Source organism: Heptranchias perlo, chromosome 24, assembly GCF_035084215.1.
Source record: "Heptranchias perlo isolate sHepPer1 chromosome 24, sHepPer1.hap1, whole genome shotgun sequence".
Lineage (NCBI taxonomy): Eukaryota > Metazoa > Chordata > Chondrichthyes > Hexanchiformes > Hexanchidae > Heptranchias > Heptranchias perlo.
This window is the reverse complement of record NC_090348.1, coordinates 9455636-9474013: the sequence shown is the minus strand read 5'-3', so window position 1 is coordinate 9474013 and position 18378 is coordinate 9455636.

Below are 18378 nucleotides of genomic sequence, written 5' to 3'. Positions count from 1 at the left end.
ATTAACAAATTCCTTAAATGCAATGGGAGGCACAGTCTAGAAATGGAAGTGCATTTTTAGAGAAGAATCTGGACAGTTCTAAGTGTGTAAGGTACTGAACATTAAAGTCTGTTAATTCACTGTATGCAAAGTACATTGGGACATTTCTGAAGATATGACATGGTGTTACACAAAGACAGTTCTTTTATTAAATGGAAAGTTCGATGTTCAGTATCTGAAAACATTTTATGTAGCAGATCCTATTGAAACCTTCACAGGTCCAAAAAAGAATGCACGGCTTATTTATATGCCCCTGGCCTGCAGTAAGTACACTGTTGTCCACCATTCACCATGAGGGTCTTTGCCCATGAAGAGGCCACAAGATACCATTATAGAAGAAATCTGGAATTCTCTTCCTCAAAAGGCTGTGGATGGTAGGAGACAATTGGAGTTTTCAAGACTGAAATCGATAGATTTTTGTTGGGTAAGGATATCAAGGAATATGGAGCTATGGTGGGTAAATGGAGTTGAGGTACAGAGCAGCCACGATCTAACGGAATGGCGGAGCAGGCTCGAGGGGCTGAATGGCCTACTCCTGTTCCTGACTGGAACATAGGAAGTCAGATGGATGTTCCTGCTCATCAGAAGAGGAAACAATGCAAATGGTGGAAGGAGATCGTCAGTGCAGTGGTAAATCATTCTGCCACTAACCTGGAATTTCTTGTCTTTCAGATCTGCCACATCTCACATCAAGATTGTGCTTGAACAATTAAAAAATGCCAAAGCTCCTGGTCCAACTCTTTTGCACCTAAAATGTTGGAATATGCTATTAGTCCAGCTCAATAAATTCTGTATTCATTCTTTTTGCAAGTGTGCCAGTCTGGAACTGTCCCCAATGAACAGAAGAAATGCATCATTCTGTCCATCTACAAAGGAAAGGGCTCACTGAGCAGTTGTGAAAATCATTGCTCAGGCTCTCTTCTATCAGTCCCCAGAAAGTTTATCACCAATGTCCTCCTGCATTGGCTACTGGCTCTACTCATGAGACCACAGCAACTTGGCATTATTGACAGACATTCAACCAGAGATGCCATTTTGTCTCTCTGTTTTCTAGCAGAGCTCTACCATGAGTTCTCTCAGCTGTTGTACAGTGCCTACAAGGACTTGAGGTCAGTATTTGGCATAGTGGACTGTGAGGCCATGTGGAAAATCTTGGAAAGCATTAGAATGCCTCAGCCTCTCCTCATCCTTTCCAAGGAGCTGTACATGGATACAATCAATAGAGTTGGGGTCAGTGGTCATAGTTTGACCCCCATCAACTGTACTTCCAGGGTTAGAGAAGGATGCATCCTTGCACCATTTCTCTTCAGTTTCCTGATAGATTGGCCTCTGCATAAAGTCATGCACATTATCTTTCATTTATGTAGTACCTTATCACATCCTCAGGATGTCCCACAGTGCTTTAAACCCAATCAGTTACCTTTGTAGTGCAGTTACTGTTATTATGTAGGCAAACATAACAGGCAATTTGTACACATCAATGTCCCACAAAGCAAATAAATGATTAACCATTTAATCTGTTTTTCATAGAATCATAGAATGATTACAGCACAGAAGGTCATTCAGCCCATCAAACCTGTGCCAGAATGGTTTTTGATAGTGTTGGGTGAGGGAAGAAGGTTGACTAGGGTGTAAATGATACTATGGGATCTTTAATATCCACCTGAACAGGCATTCAAGACCTTGGTTTAACATCACATCTGAAAAACAGCACCTCAGACAATGCTGCACTCTCTCAGTACTGCACTGAAGTAAGATCTTTAGATTATACTGCTTAAGTTTGTAATGGGGCTTGAACCCATGACCTTCTGTCAAAGAGGTGAGGATGCTACCAACTGAGCAAGAAGTGAAAACAAGTGAAACTTTCTCACCAAAAAAGTAATAGGCTTTTGGAAAGTACTGTGAAGGGAAACAAAAAAAATGTTCAAGGTGTGTTTGTAGAGAGAAAGGATTGAGGGATATGATGAAAAAGTAGGTAGGCGAAGTTTATCTGTGAAAAAGCGAAAGGTTTGTTGAGCTTAATGGCCACTTCCTGTTCCTACAAATTCTTATGTTCACATGATGGTCAGTTATTTAGAAATACACTGTCCCTGACCCTGGCCAAGGATTTGCAGAAATCCAAGTCAATGGTAAATGATTCATCAAAGTGCTCAGGAGCAAATAACAACTTGCATTTGTGAAGCACCTTTAAATGTCCCAAGGCACCTCCTGGGGAGTGGACAGCAAAGAAAATTCCAGAATGCAGGGCTTAAAATGAAAGCTCTTTGACAACACAAAGAATAAGGGCCTATTTGAAATGAGTGTGAGCAGCCTCACTCCAGTTCCTACTTGGCATGGGCCCACAGCACTAAACTTCCTCTAATTCAACATTAATTGGCAAGATCAGTCAGAGATGCTGCTGGATTGCTAGCGAGGGAAATGGAAAAATGTCACGTCACACAGGTGCTTCAGAAGTGAACTTCTGAGGCTGGGCTGAGACACATTATTGCAGATGGAGCTTTACTTTGTACCTAGCTGTTCTATACTGATCAAGAACTGCTTGACACAGACACAGGCTGCCCAAAATAAAAGCGAGAACTTGCATTTACATAGCGCTTTTCACATCCTCGTGATGTCCCAAAGCAACCCACAGCCAATAAAATACTTTTTGAAGTGTAGTCACTGTTGTAATGTAGGAAATGCAGCAGCCAATTTGCGCACAGCAAGGTCCCACAATCAGCAATGTGATAATGAGCAGTGTCGCCCATCCCAAAAACAAATAAGAAAGAATAAACTTCTGTTCTCCGATATGGCGAGTTCAGTTGGTTTCATCTTCTCATAAGACTTTCTGTATCGCTATGCTAAATATTGTTTCACTCAACAATGAGAGAAGGAGATCCCTTCATTTGATCAAGGATCAAAATTCAGAAGATCTGTTGATCTGTTTCAGCCTCCAACATTTAGCTTTTTTGCTGTCAAACCCAACACTTAGGGGGTGATTTAAACCCCAAGAACGGGTGGGTGGGGGCGGGCGGGAGTTGAAAATAGTTGTTTTTTTGGGTCACGACCGCAAAATTTTCGGACTTTGCATTCCCAGAGGGAAGCCTGTACTTTTACGCATCAACGTTAAACCCAGAAATAAAGCCAGGTTGCAGTCGCGACCCAAAAAAAAAACTATTTTGAACTCCCACCCGCCCCCAGTCCACCCGTTCTTGGGGTTTAAAATCACCCCCTTAGTTTTTTTGAAGTATAGTTTTCTAGATGCACTCTACTGAACATTATATACATTTAACACTGGAAAAAAAGAAGTCCACAAGTACAAAGTCCAATAATCCTGGAAGATTTGAGCACATCCCATGACAGTGCAACACACATCTATACAATAGAACAAAACATTTGTTTTCTAGTCCAAGAGCATTGCTACTAATTCAATCAAGGGTCAAACTGTTTTGATCTTTTAAGTAATGAAACCAACAGTTCATTAACGCAATAGCAACAACATGTTTGGTCGAGTAACACAAACTTTCCCGGTGGTGCATGGTTTAACTTTCTAGAACTATCTGTTATTTTTGGCACCCATTATATTTGTGAATATAACATGCCATCTTCTACTCACTTTCCGAGTTGCTTTGTGTCTGTATAATTTACAACAAGGCAACCAGGAACTGCCATAATCAGAAACTATTGGTTGCCTGAAATAAAGTCAAGCACCTTAGTGGGTATGTTGAACACCTCTAGTATTGGAGGCTTTTCAACAGTCATTAAACTATGGGCAGAAAGCCCAAGAATGCAGTTCTGCCTCCTCACAGATTTCTAGACCTTACATTCTACTCTGGCTTTAACTGCAGGGGAGTTCCAACTCCTTCAAAATTATAATATAACCACTACTCCTAGGCATGTCGTCTGAGTTTTTAAGTTTATTGCGAGATCACCATTTCTCATGTTGCATACTATATGCTTTTTCTTGGAAAAGCAAGTTACTGGGAAAAATTACCTTACAAAAATATGAACGTTTTGATTTGTAATTATTGGAAATCAATATATGACAGGGTTAAGCAGAGCACAGCTGGACTTGTCTATGAATTTAGCACAGCACTAGGCCTTTTGTATTTATTGCCTCCATTATCAAACTTGTGAAAGAAAATTCCCAAATTATGCAATGTTATCTCAGCTTCTGCCTTGTGCCTTTCACAAGCTCTGGTTGTTGGGTCATTGGAAAGCATTATGTGAAGTGATTTTGAAAGCTTGTGTGCACTTTTGCCAAATCATTACTGAGGGATTATCTGCCAGTTTCATTATGGCCTCTATAGAACTTGCAAGCAATGCAAACATTATTCCACTCACACTTATGCAGTTACCAGACGATTGGATTATTCTTTGACTTCACGGTCACAGGGACATTAGTTACTGATCTTTGCCAAACATTGCCTTTCTAAATGCACCAAATTAAAAACAGGGAAAACAAGAAATTAAAATTAAGCTTCATGTGATTCAGAAAGTTGTTCAGAATGCTTATAAATTAGCATGTTAATGCACTTCACATATTATGTAATATATTCACTGTGTTGTACATTTACAACTAGAATGTTCACTCATGTAGAAACCTCTCTTGATACTGCTTTCTACATTATGTAATTCTAAAGCTGAAATCCCCTCTCCTCCCCACTTCTCCTTCCACTTTTAAGACACGGTGGGTGGTCAACTAAAATCACCCAGGTTACTTACCCCCTGGAAAGCCGCCAGGAACCCACCATTCTGAATTTTAACCTGCTGCAGCAAGGACACTCACCTGAAACCGAAGAGGGTCCTTCTTTAAATATGCATGTTAGGTCCTGATGATGTCACTGGGACCTGACTGCAATTTTAACTGGTGGCCTGAGTGGGGAAGGCTCAGTGAGTTTCCCACTGGTTGAAGACAGCGGGAAGAGGAGCCAGGGCCAGATGAGGCCCGAACAGGTAAGTGTTTTTTTTTACTTGTGGGAGCAGGAGTCCACAAGGAAAGCTTAGGACTCCCCCCAACCCCCCATCCCGAATGCGTGAACTCCCCCAACGAGACGGCCCCTGAAGCCCATCCCGCCACCTACCTGGTGTCCAAATTGCGTGTTTTCTTGCTGTTTCCAGCCCATTGCAGGCGAGCTGGATTTAAATGAGGCCCCAGACCTCATTTCTGGAGCCTCGGGTGAGTTCCCTACCCAACTGTCCAAAACCCGTTCAGAGTTAAAATCGGGGCCACAGTAACATGGACAGGAGAAGGCCATTCATCCTCCAAACCTCCCATCAGCTTCCTTACTGTGATTCTACAACGAGCGGCTCTGAATTCTGTTTACTAACAGGAATTCATCCCGTTCCTTTTTAAAACCGACCAAAGTTTTCTGTTCCGCTAATCGCAGTTCCACATTTCTAACACCCTCTTACTGAAAAAATGTTGCCTCAATGTCTTATTTTCTGTTGACCCCTTCCCTCCCCTTTAACTTTAAGCTGTGCCCGCTAAGACTAAAATCATGGCATCTCTTACAACTACATCATTCTCTTCAATCTCTCTCCTTGAGCAGTCACTTGCTGCCCCGTGTCTTCTCTGGCTTCTTAAAACCCACCATCCCAACGAAGCTTTTGACCGCCTCTCCTAACTCTCTCCGCATGGCTCAGCGTTTGTTTTTTAGAATGTCTTCTACATTAAAGGTACTATATGAGTGCAATCTTCTGTTTATTGTTATGATTCAAATAGTGCCTTTCACAATACGAAACATGCCAAGGCATTTTACAGGTTTATTTTGGCGAGGTGGGTATGACATGTGGGTCATGATTTTAGCAAGGAGCCGGGAATTGAGCAGGTGGGTCCATGTGGGAAACCCAGAAGCGAAATGAGTGCATCACAACTCAAGTGAAGGTAAATATTTGTGCTTCCAGGTTTCCCATGTACCAGGCAGCCAGATTGACAGGTTGGCTGCCTATCGGGAGAGAAAGGAACGGGGGGAGGGGGGGAGAGAGAGATCGTGGGCTGTAAATCATTCAGTGATTCAAAAGAAAAACAGAATAGTTAAAATAGAGTCCATCATTTAGAAATAACAAGACTAAAGTTTAAACAGCAAAATTAAAGAAAAAACAGGAGAAAAAAGAAAAGACTGGGGAAGTCAATGTGTATTTTCTTTTAAATGTAAGTATTTTAGGAGATTATTGTTATTACAGTAATAACATTATTGCTAATATCTGAGCAGCTTTAACATGAATATTAAAGCTTGTTTCACTGTGTGAGCTGAAATCTGAAAAAATGGTTAGCTCAGGAACCTGAAATTCCAGAGCTTTTGGCGTCAGACAAACCAATACCTGGGGCTCGATTTTCCGACGTCCATGACGGCAGGTTCGTGGCGGGGGGGGGGGCTCTGAAAATCGGGGATTCCCGGGGCTGGTCCGGAGCCCGGCTCCAACCCGCCCACTTCCGGGTTCCCTAGTGACGCGCAGCCCCCACATGCGGGACTCCTGCCGGCAATTAAAGCCAGTGGGATCCCACTTAAACCAATTAATTAGATAGTTCAGGTCATTAGCAGACCTGATTTGTAGGATATTTTAGGAGGGGTGGGATTTTCAACTCAACTGAGCGTGTTTCCCGTACTGGGGGAAACACTCCAAGTTGAAATGGACATGTTGCAGCCTGTGGCAGCTGCAAAGGTCCATTTGACAGGTTGGGGGGGGGGGGGGAGAGGGAGACCCTCACTCTTTGCAGGAGGCCACTCTGTCACTTTGGACAAAGTTTGGTCTCCACCACCCTCCTCCTAACACTAAAATTCACCAACTTGCAACCTCAACCCCGGTGTCCAGACACATGTACCTACCTTGCGGACCCCCTCAAACGTACATCTTCCAGATGGGGGCCGCCATAGCTGCAGTCATGACATCTCCGGAGGGCGAAGAGCATCACCAGCCTCGCCGGCCTCGCCGTCCACCTCTGACACGTGGAGCTCCACAACACAGTGCTGTGACACATCCACCTGCACAGCAGGAGGGAGGGCAACCGCAGAGAGAGATGCGTCGCAGAGGGCACTACCCTCGCCACAGGGTCCACAGACCGAGGCTCAGCTTCCTGGACCTCTCTGAGCAGCAGTGCACATGGAGGCTCAGAGTCAATCGACATGTAGTCGTGGACATCTGCAGCCTCCTTCATGCCGAGCTGCTCCCGGCTGGCCTGAGCACCATCTTCTTACCTGTTGCTGTCAAAGTCACCACTGCCCTCAACAACCTCTCCTCCGCATCCTTCCAGGGTGCCACCGGGGACATCGCTGACATCTCTCAGTCGTCTACACAAAAGAGCCCTGCAAATACACCTACACCCACTCTGCAGTGACACAATGGGTGGCATCAGTTGTGGGTCTTCGTGGTGATCCTCAGGAAAGGGCATTATTGCACAAACCAGACAAGATTTGCAAAGATGTGGCAGTAGTGGTGCCAATATAATATGTAATGTGAGTTGGTCAGAAATTCAATATAGGTAACAACCATGACAAACGCTTCGTACTGCACATATGTGATGCATGCCCTGTGGCTGCAGGTAGTGGCAGGTTGGGTGAGGCTGACCGTGAAAGAGATGCATGAGAGGGTATGAGGATTGGGTTGAGTGGTAGTGGCGGGATGAGTACTGGCGAGGTGAGTAAGTGCAGGTAAGATGAGGATGAGCTTTGAGTGGGTGTGAGGGGTGATGTGACAGAGTAGTGTTGGCAGTGCAGAAGATGAGGGGTGGGGGCGGTGATGTGGCAGATGGAGTGTAGGGGAATGAGTAAGTTTACTCACTTCGGCTGACCTAGTTAGGTAATTGAAGTGCCTCCTGCACTGTATGCAGTTACATGATATGCTGGTGGTGCTGGTGACCTCCTCTGCCACCTCGAGCCGGGCCTTTGTGGTGGCAGAGGCAGGCCACTTCCTCCTGTCCGCCGGGTGGAAGATCTCCCTCCTCCTCCTCCTCACCACATCCAGTAGGACCTGGAGTGAGGCATCATTAAACCTGGGTGCAGCCTTCCCCCTGGGCTGCACCATGCTGTAATTTTGGCTCCTTTCTGCAGCATCTGTCAGTGGAGGACTGCCCCTTTAAATAGGGCTCCTCCAGCTGACAGCCTATGATGCGGCTGCGCGGTCCGCCCGCTGCGCAGCTTTCCAGCACGAAACCCGGCAGCCACGGTACGTGCCTTCAATTAGGCTGCGATCGCATGCGGAGCATCTCAAATTCACTGGGCGAGTTACCCACGGGCCCAGTCGACCCCCCCGCTGCCAACCCGCCTCCCTCATAAAATCGAGCCCCTGGTCTTTATTGGAAATACTACAAATGTTAAAAACAAGCGGCTGGGATTAAAGGTAATTCAGGGATAAATTATAACTTGTGAAATTATTTTCGAGAAGGGAAGGAAAAGGTACAGGTAATGAAAGGATGGTGGGATTGGAGGAATGTTTCACTGTAAGAGAGACATAGTGGGAGAGAGTGAAGGGAGAGGTAGAAAAACAGCAGAAATAGAGAGGAGACACACAAAAATAAGTAAAGGGAGACTCAGAAGGGAAGTGTGAGGCAGGTTATTGTGTGAAAGTAGCAGTGAGGAGGAGAAGCAGCACAGAAGCAAAGAGAAGAATAGCAAAGGATGAGACACTGGATGAAATGGGAGAAGTGGGGGGAGGTGTGGGACGCGGACGACATTGGGTGGGCCTTGGAGAAGATTGTGGGGGGGTCCACCATCGGAGGGGGGATCCACCATCAGGAGGGGTCCAGCACTGGAGTGGGAGGAGGTCGGCTGATTGTGGGGGTCCTGTCGGCCAGGTGAGCTCGATGGGCCTGGATGAAGCACTCCTGCTCCTCCTGGCCCACAAGCAGTGCAATAAAGGCACTCGCCTCGTGGATCTGGCCCTACCCGCCTGCTCTCACCTGAATCAGAAGCGATGGGAAACCCGAACAGGTAAGGTTAAATTTATTTTACATTTGTCAAACACAACAGGGCAGAACTTACTCAGCTCGTTCCTCAACGGCGTTCTGTCCATCCGCCATCAAATCCATCGGAGCAAGTTCGCGAATGCACACATTCGCATTAAAACCCCGAAATCACAAACTTGCTCCGATTGGTTCACCGGCGTTTTGACATCTACGAATTAAAGGGCCAAATACGCTACAAGTAAACACAATCAGCAAACATCCGTAAACTTACCCATCTGCCCAGCTGGAACGAAGATCCTTACTGCACGAGAAGGTACACTTGAAAATACCAGCCCTGCACTACTTTTAAAAGTACGGTGACTTATAATGACTGCAAAACAACAAAAAATTAAATTTTAAATTGTGCAATGTCTAATTATTCCTATTTTAATATTTTTTGATCATTAAAAAATTTATTAAGAAATAAAAAAAATTTTTGACTTTTAATTTCTGCATTATAAATCATTTCCTTGCCTTTTTATAAGGTATCTTATTATGTTAATTTTTATTTAAACTAATACAGAGAATGCCACAATTAATGAATGAGTATTACTTGTCTGCTTGTGGGCAGGGCACGCATTCCCACAGTCTTTGCACGCGCACGTGGCCTGCGCTGATCTCGGAGCGCACGTGGCCTGCGCTGATCGCGGAGCGCACGTGGCCTGCGCTGATCTCGGAGCGCACGTGGCCTGCGCTGATCTCGGAGCGCACGTGGCCTGCGCTGATCTCGGACCGCACCACTGGAGAAGATTTCAAAGTTCAGCAAATGGACGTCGTGGCCTACGCAGTCGTACTTTTTATCCACAGGATGTGCGGAGAGCCTTGCTAAGCCGGTCGGAGCAATTTCCGGCCCAATAAATCAACTATCGCAATGAGGTACATTGCTCCTTTAAGTATCGTCCCGCTGGCTTTAAGTACCGGCGGGACTTCCGGGTTTCTGCACGAAAGTGAGCGCATTGGAGAAGGGCCTGCTCCAAAAACTAACTCTTTTTACTGCCCACCCTCCCCAACCCACCCATTCTAGGGGTTAAAATTACCCCCATGGAAACCCAACACCACGTTTAAGAATTTCCAAACCAAGTTATGGAAAACTCCACGCAGATAGAGTTTCTGTTTAACTCGGTTTCTCTCTCCACAGACGCTGCCTGACCCGTTGAGTGTTTTTCCAGCATTTTCTGTTTTTATTGGAGTTTCTGTTTGTCTGATAAGGGTTGGAAACAGGGACTACCAAGTGTGCGTACAGCTTAACCAGTTAAGTCATGCAGCTTATTAGCACAAAGCACCAGGAAACGTCCCATGGCTTATCCAACCAGGACCACTGTAACCTCTAGGGTAACGGCTGACAGGATTATCTAGAGCTCAGTGGGAAGATTCCCACCTCACAGTGACAGGTCCCGGGACGCTCCCAGGATCAAAAACGATTACTGAGTCTGCCACAGAGGGTTTACAGTGGAAGCAACAGACACTGAGCAGGAGGTGCAGAGATTATTGAATGCCCGGGTGAAGAGATCCATTTTAAGGGGGGTTCTGAAGGAGGTATTGAGATGGATCTGTTTATGGAGAAAGCCCCGAAGTGGAGGGGCATGGAGGCTAAAGGCTCTGCCACCAATGGTGCAGTTGAAGGAGGGCAACAAACATTAGAAGCATAGAATCATAGAATCTTACAGCACTGAAGGAGGCCATTTGTGCCTGTGCCAGCTCTTTGAAAGAGTTATCCAATTAGTACCACTCCTGCGCTCTTTCCCCTTATTTTGTCCTGCAATTTTTTCCTCTTCAAGTATTTATTCAATTCCCTTTAGAAAGTTACTATTGAATCTGCTATTAGACCATAGTTGCTGGAGTGAAGGATGCTTGATGGCTTTTTGGATTGGAGAAGATTACAGGGTGGGTAAAGTCGTAAAAGGTCATAGAAAGGAAGGAAAGAGATACTGGTATGCTGGGGCCCAGGGAGCTAGTGGAGGTTGGTATGGACAGGAGTGATGGTGAAGATGTTTGGATGTTGGTTAGAGTTCTAGATGAGATGGAGTCATGTAGGCTGGAGCTGGAAAGGCTGGTGAGGAGGGAAATGGAGAAGTCAAACCTAGAGGTGACAAAGGCATGGATGAGGGTTTCAGCACTGGCAGGGTTAAGGTAGAGATGGGGGGAAGTCAGTATTCTAGAGATGAAACTAGGCTGTCATGTTGATGGTCTGAATGTGGTGTTTGAAGCTTGGCTGTCACCATTTTAGTAATGTTTTAACATTTTCTTGTTTGAGGTTTCTTTGAAATACCTTCATAAATGTTTTCTTACTGTCGTGATCCTTCTGTTACACTTCTGGGCAAGCTGGACTGGAGCAGAGCATAGCAACAATGACACTCAGCACAAAGCCCCGGTATCATCAGTAACACATCCAATTACTTAACGATTCACATACAACGGGGTCGATTTTCAACTTGCGGCCTGGCGTAGAACTGATGTTGCTGATCGAACGCCCATTATAGTAACTGCCTGGTTTTCATTTCCATTGCATAACGGGCAGCTGTTCCACGATGCCACTTTGTGCCCATGCAGCAAGTTGAATATCCACCCTACTATGTGCTCAGCATTTTTTGTTTTTACATTTTAAACAACGCTTTGTGGAGATAATGTATAAATTGATAATCTCCGGAATTTCCTGAAAAAAGATGTTTTTGTTGAGGGGGTGCTCTATAGTTTGAGTGCCATCTCTCAATTCTTTCACATTGCAGTCTGTTTACTGAACCCCTTGCAGTTCTACAGTCTTCAAACCACATTCAATCAACAGCAAATTTACTCAGCGTTATATCCCGACCATCTCTTATTGCTTAGTCTTGTACCAATGACAAGCCAACTATCTCCAATAAGTCTCGTGTCACTCAACCAACTGGCAATTATTTACTCCTAAAATTTAAACAACACAACAACAGAGAATGGGGGCAAAACTGGGGCCTTATTTTGTACAATCCAGGAGATTGTCACAACATGATGGGGGGGGCTAAAAAGACCTCAATATTCAGTGTGTTTGTTTATTGCTTGAAATATAAGTAAAATTCCTCAAAGTAGTCTCAGAAATCCTAACCACAGGTGTCTTACATGTTGTACTACATGGAATAATATTTAATAATCCATAGAATACAACTTTGAAACAATCCAGTTTCATTTTAGGCTGGTAATTTAAACTTTGATCATACCATAATTGAAATCCCGCAGTTTAAAAAGATGTGGATTGTTACAAACGTATTTACTATGAATTGCATCAAAAAAGTCTTTACTACTAGCAAGTCAGAGTGTTTTCATCAAACGGAATTTCACAAGAATACTTAATCAGCATGGATATATAACCTTAATAATAGACAGGTAGTCGAGCAAAGTTTTCATGAATTAATTATATTGTAATCATATTGATTCACCTGACGAAGGGGATAATCTCCGAAAGCTTGTGATTTTAAAATAAATTTGTCGGACTATAACCTGGTGTTGTAAGATTCCTTACATTTGTCCACCCCAGTCCATCACCGGCATCTCCACATCATATATTGTAATCATAGAGAGATGACAGAAAATATGCAGCTTGGCAAGCAACAGTCTTATCAGAATGGACGAATGGCTGTCCATCCAGGTGCTATCAATAACATTTCTGCTAATGGTTTTTTGGTTTTGCACTATTTTAATGTTTGTAGTTATTAGTATTAATAGTGTTGGGGCAGTAACTTTTGCCCCATGCTTTAGAATTGCTTCCAGAAATAAACTGGTTTAACACGCATTAGTGCGCTGACCGGGTGTGGTTTTTTCAGCTTGTTAAGTAGCAATTGACATGTAAATTTACTTCATCAAAAGAGGCACACACATGCATGCTTGCCGAAGAAGAGTTGCAGCAAGGCAGGCCCAGGTAGAGAATGAGGGGGAACTGAATCTCATGCAACACCCCAGCCAATGTTTGAAGTGGCACAACTGCATGAGGCATGGAGCAATGAAAGAGGACAGAACACAAAATATTTTAACTAAAGTTGTCCAGCTTTTTAGTTGGCGCAAGACTAAGTACTTCTTTTGTCTATTACAGAAACATAGAAAATAGGAGCAGGAGTAGTCCATTCGGCCCTTCGAGCCTGCTCCGCCATTTAATATCTTGGCTGATCCTCTATCTCAAATACCATATTACCGCTCTCTCCCCATACCCCTTGATGCCTTCTGTGTCTAGAAATCTATCTATCTCCTTCTTAAATATATTCAGTGACTTGGCCTCCACAGCCTTCTGTGATAGAGAATTCCACAGGTTCACCACCCTCTGAGTGAAAACATTTCTCCTCCTCTCAGTCCTAAATGTCCTACCCCATATCCTGAGACTGTGACTCCTCGTTCTGGACCCCCAGCCAGGGGAAACATCCTCTCTGCCTCCAGTCGGTCTAGCCCTGTCAGAATTTTATACGTTTCTATGAGATCCCCTCTTATTCTTCTAAACTCGAGTGAATACAGGCCTAGTCGACCCAATCTCTCCTCAAATGACAGTCCTGCCATCCCAGGAATCAGTCTGGTGAACCTTTGCTGCACTCTCTCTACGGCAAGTATATCCTTTCTTAGGTAAGGAGATCAAAACTGCACACAATACTCCAGGTGTGGTCTCACCAAGGCCCTCTATGACTGCAGTAAGACATCCTTGCTCCTGTACTCAAATCCTCTTGCAATGAAGGCCAACATACCATTTGCCTTCCTAACTACTTGCTGCACCTGCATGTTTGCTTTCAGTGACTGGTGTACAAGGACACCCAGGTCTCTTTGTACATCAAAATTTCCCAATCTATCACCATTTAAATAATACTCTGCCTTTCTGTTTTTTCTCCCGAAGTGGATAACTTCACATTTATCCACTTATACTGCATCTGCCATGTATTTGCCCACTCACTCAACTTGTCTAAATCGCCTTGGAGCCTCCTTGCATCCTCCTCACAACTCACAATCCTACCTAGTTTTGTGTCGTCAGCAAACTTGGAAATATTACATTTGGTTCCCTCATCCAAATCATTGATATATAGTGAATAGCTGGGGCCCAAGCACTGATCCCTGCGGTACCCCACTAATCACTGCCTGCCACCCCGAAAAAGACCCATTTATTCCTACTCTCTGTTTCCTGTCTGTTAACCAATTTTCAATCCATGCCAGTATATTACCGCCAATCCCATGTGCTTTAATTTTGCACACTATCCTCTTATGTGGGACCTTATCAAAAGCCTTCTGAAAATCCAAATAAATCACATCCACTGGTTCTCCCTTATCTATTCTACCAGTTACATCCTGAAAAAACTCCAGTAGGTTTGTCAAACATGATTTCCCTTTCATAAATCCATGTTGATTTTGTTGATATCTCGTTGATATTTTCTAAGATTCCTGTTATCACATCCTTTATAATAGACTCTAGCATTTTCCCTACTACTGATGTTAGGCTAACCAGACTGTAGTTCCCTGTTTTCTCTCTCCCTCCTTTTTTAAATAGTGGGGTTACATTTGCCACCCTCCAATCTGCAGGAACTGTTCCATAATCTATAGAATTTTGGAAGATGACAACCAATGCATCCATAATTTCCATGGCCAACTCTTTTAGTACTCTGGGATGCAGATTATCAGGCCCTGGGGATTTATCAGCTTTCAGTCCCATTAATTTCACCAGCACTATTTTTTTACTAATACTAATTTCCTTTAATTCTTCCTTCTCACTAGTCCCTTGGTTCCCTAGCATTTCTGGGAAGTTATTTGTGTCCTCTTCTGTGAAGACAGAACCAAAGTATTTGTTTAATTGCTCTGCCATTTCCTTGTTCCCCATTATAAATTCTCCCATTTCTGACTGTAAGGGACCTACATTTGTCTTCACTAATCTTTTTCTTTTTACATACTTGTAGAAGCTTTTACAGTCCACTTTTATGTTCCTTGCAAGTTTACTCTCATACTCTATTTTTCCCTCTTAATCAATCTCTTGGTCCTTTCTTGCTGAATTCTAAACTGCTTCCAATCCTCAGACTTGCTACTTTTTCTGGCAACTTTATGACTCCTCTTTGGATCTAATACTATCCTTAATTTCTTTTGTTAGCCATGGTTGGGCCACTTTTCCTTTTGTGTTTTTGTGCCAGAAAGGAATGTATAACTGTTGCAATTCATACATTCGTTCCTTAAATGTTAGCCATTGTCTATCCACCGTCATGCCTTTTAATGAAGCTTCCCAATCTATCATAGCCAACTCACTCCTCATACCTTCGTAGTTTCCTTTGTTTAGATTTAGAACCCTAGTTTCCAATTGGACTACTTCACTTTGCATCTTAATGAAGAATTCTATCGTGTTATGGTCACTCTTCCCTAAAGGACCCCGCACAACAAGATTATTAATTACCCCCTTCTCATTGCACAATACCCAATCTAGGACAGCCTGTTCCCTAGTTCGCTCCTCAACGTACTGGTCTAAAAAAACATCTCGTACACTCTCCAGGAATTCATCCTCCTCAGTATTATTGCTAATTTGGTTTGGCCAGTCTATATGTAGATTAAAGTCACCTATGATTACTATAATATCCTTGTTACATGTATCTCTAATTTCCTGTTTGATCCCATCCCCTAGATTACCACTACTGTTTGGAGGCCTATGGACCACCCCCACCAGTGTTTTCTGCCCTTTGGTGCTTCTTAGCTCCACCCAGACTGATTCTACATCTTGATTTTCTGAGCCAATATCCTTTCTCACTATTGCTCTGATTTCATCCTTCACTAACAACGCCACCCCACCTCCTTTTCCTTTTTGCCTCTCCTTCTTAAATATCGAATGCACTTGGATATTCAGCTCCCAGCCTTGGTCACCCTGCAGCCATGTCTCTGTAATTGCAATTATATCATATCTGTTTACATCTATTTGCACTGTTAATTCATCTACCTTATTACGAATGCTTCATGCATTCAAATACAGTGCCTTTAGATTTGTCTTTTTAATATTTTTAGACATCTTAACATTTTTTTGTACTATGGCCCTATTTGTCCTAGTACCATTTTTTCTTACCCAGACCCTATTTGTTAGTGCACTCTTTTGTTTGTACGCTCTGTCCTTTCCTGACACGACCTGGTTATCCTTACCCCAATCACTTTCTTGCACTGCTTCCTTGTCTTTTCTCTTTAGCGTTCTGGATTTCTCTCCACTGGGACCCTCCTTCCCACCTTATTTAGCTTAAAGCCCTATCTCCCTCCCTAGATATTCGATTCGCTAGAACTCTGGTCCCAGTATGGTTCGGGTGTAGTCCGTCCCAATGGAACAGCTCTCTCTTTCCCCAGTACTGGTGCCAGTGCCCCATGAATCAAAACCCACTTCTCCCACACCAATCTTTGAGCCACGCATTCATCTCCCTGATCCTATTGATCCTATGCCAATTTGTTAGTGGCTCAGGAAATAATCCAGAGATTATTATCTATGTGGTTCTGCTTTTTAATTTAGTCCCTAGCTGGTCAAACTCTCTCAGCAGAACCTTTTTCTTCGTCCTACCTATGTCGTTGGTACCTACGTGGACCACGACAACGGGATCCTCCCCCTCCCACTCCAAATTCTTCTCCATGAATGCTTGTCTGCAATATGTTTCATGTAACGTGCCAATTTGCTCTCTTTTTGTCGATGGTGTACCGCTGCACAGCAACACCGAAACCTTTGCTGCTTCCTCCCTTGCGATCAGTGCTTTATCCTGCTTTCCCTATTTCAACTCACTAATACACACCATTGTATCGATTGGTGCCTGCTTCAAGTGATGAGGATGATGCAGAGTACTGAGGTGAACAGCACCAGCTTCCTCCTCCAGTCTGCAAAAACACAAGATGGCACAGGATGAGCACATGGCTACCGCTTGACATATTGATGTTCTCCTGGGATCCTGGCCAGCATTTATCCCTCAACCCACACCATGAAAAACTAATTATCTGGTCGTTTCTCATTGCTGATTGTTAGACAACAACAACTTGCATTTATATAGCGCCTTTAGCAAAGTAAAATGTCCTAAGAGGCCTTGCTGTGCGTAAATTGGCTGTCGCATGTTCCTACATTATAATAGTGACTATACCTCAAAAGTACTCCTTTTGGTTGGGAAGCACTTTAGGACGTCCTAAAGTCGTGCAGGGCGCCATATCAATGCAAGTTCTTTCTTTCTTTGATGTTACAATGTCAGTGGACTACATATACCACTGTGAACATGATGAAAGTGAAAATCATTGCCCCAGTGAATTTATGCCAGTGTTATTGCACAATACAGAAGTATTATCTCCAAATGTCCCTAGGACCTAAAGGGCCTCTGAACCTATGGTTCCCATAATAGCCTGCTCATAGTGAGCAACGGGTTTTATATGTTGTATGTCACCAACATTCCCAGCATGATGGTGCCTGTTGTAGACTGTCTTCGAGAAAGAAAATAGCATGCATTGCTTCAGATGTAATTTTTCAGAGAGCAGCAAAGACTGCAACAGTGTACATATTGTCAGATCTAGTGCAATTAAATGGGAAATACTATGCTGAAGCTGGAAATGTAGTGAGTACTTTTATTACAGTCAATTATATCCATGCATAAAGATCTGTGCATGATGGTTAGGGAGTACCAGGAGGTCACACTCTCAAGTTATGTAAGGCCAGAACCAGGTTGGAATTCAAGAGGTGATTCTTTTCCCAGAGAATAGTGGACCTGTGGAACAGGCTGCCAGCTCGTGCGGTGGACGCTGACTCGCTGAGTTCCTTCAAGTGAGAGATGGATCTATTTCTGGCTGGGGCGGAGATCACCTCGTACAAAAGGTAGGTACCATATAACGTTAATCAGGGCCAGGGTGATCTCCTGAATTAGTTTCAATCACTTAAGGAGCTCGGAAAAGAATTTTCCAGATTTTTTTCCCTAATTGGCCTGGGTTTTTATCTGTTTTTTCTTGTCTCCCAGGAGATCACATGGCTTCTAGGTGGGTTGGGGAGTGTATGTATTGTGATGCACAAAGCATCACAGTTGTCTGGGACAGGCTGGATAGACCAGAGGGTAAACACAGTTCATGAATTTTAATGAAATGACCTTCCTGCTCTAATGGTGCCTTACAAGGGGAATGGGGAGGGGTATTGCTGCTCTACAGGTGTCAGCCGTGGCTCAGTGGTAGCACTCTCGCCATTGAGTTAGAAGGTTATGGGTTCAAACCCCCCTCCAGAGACTTGAGCACAAAATCTGGGCTGGCACTTCTGTGCAGTTGTGAGGGAGTGCTGCATTGTCAGAGGTGTATGTGACGTTAAACCGAGGCCCTGTCTGCCCTCGCAGGTGGACGTAAAAGATCCCATGGCACTATTCAAAGAGCAGGGGAGTTCTCCCAATGCCCTGACCAACACTTACCTCTCAAGAAACACTGTGTTTACTACATTATAACAGTGACTGCACTTCAAA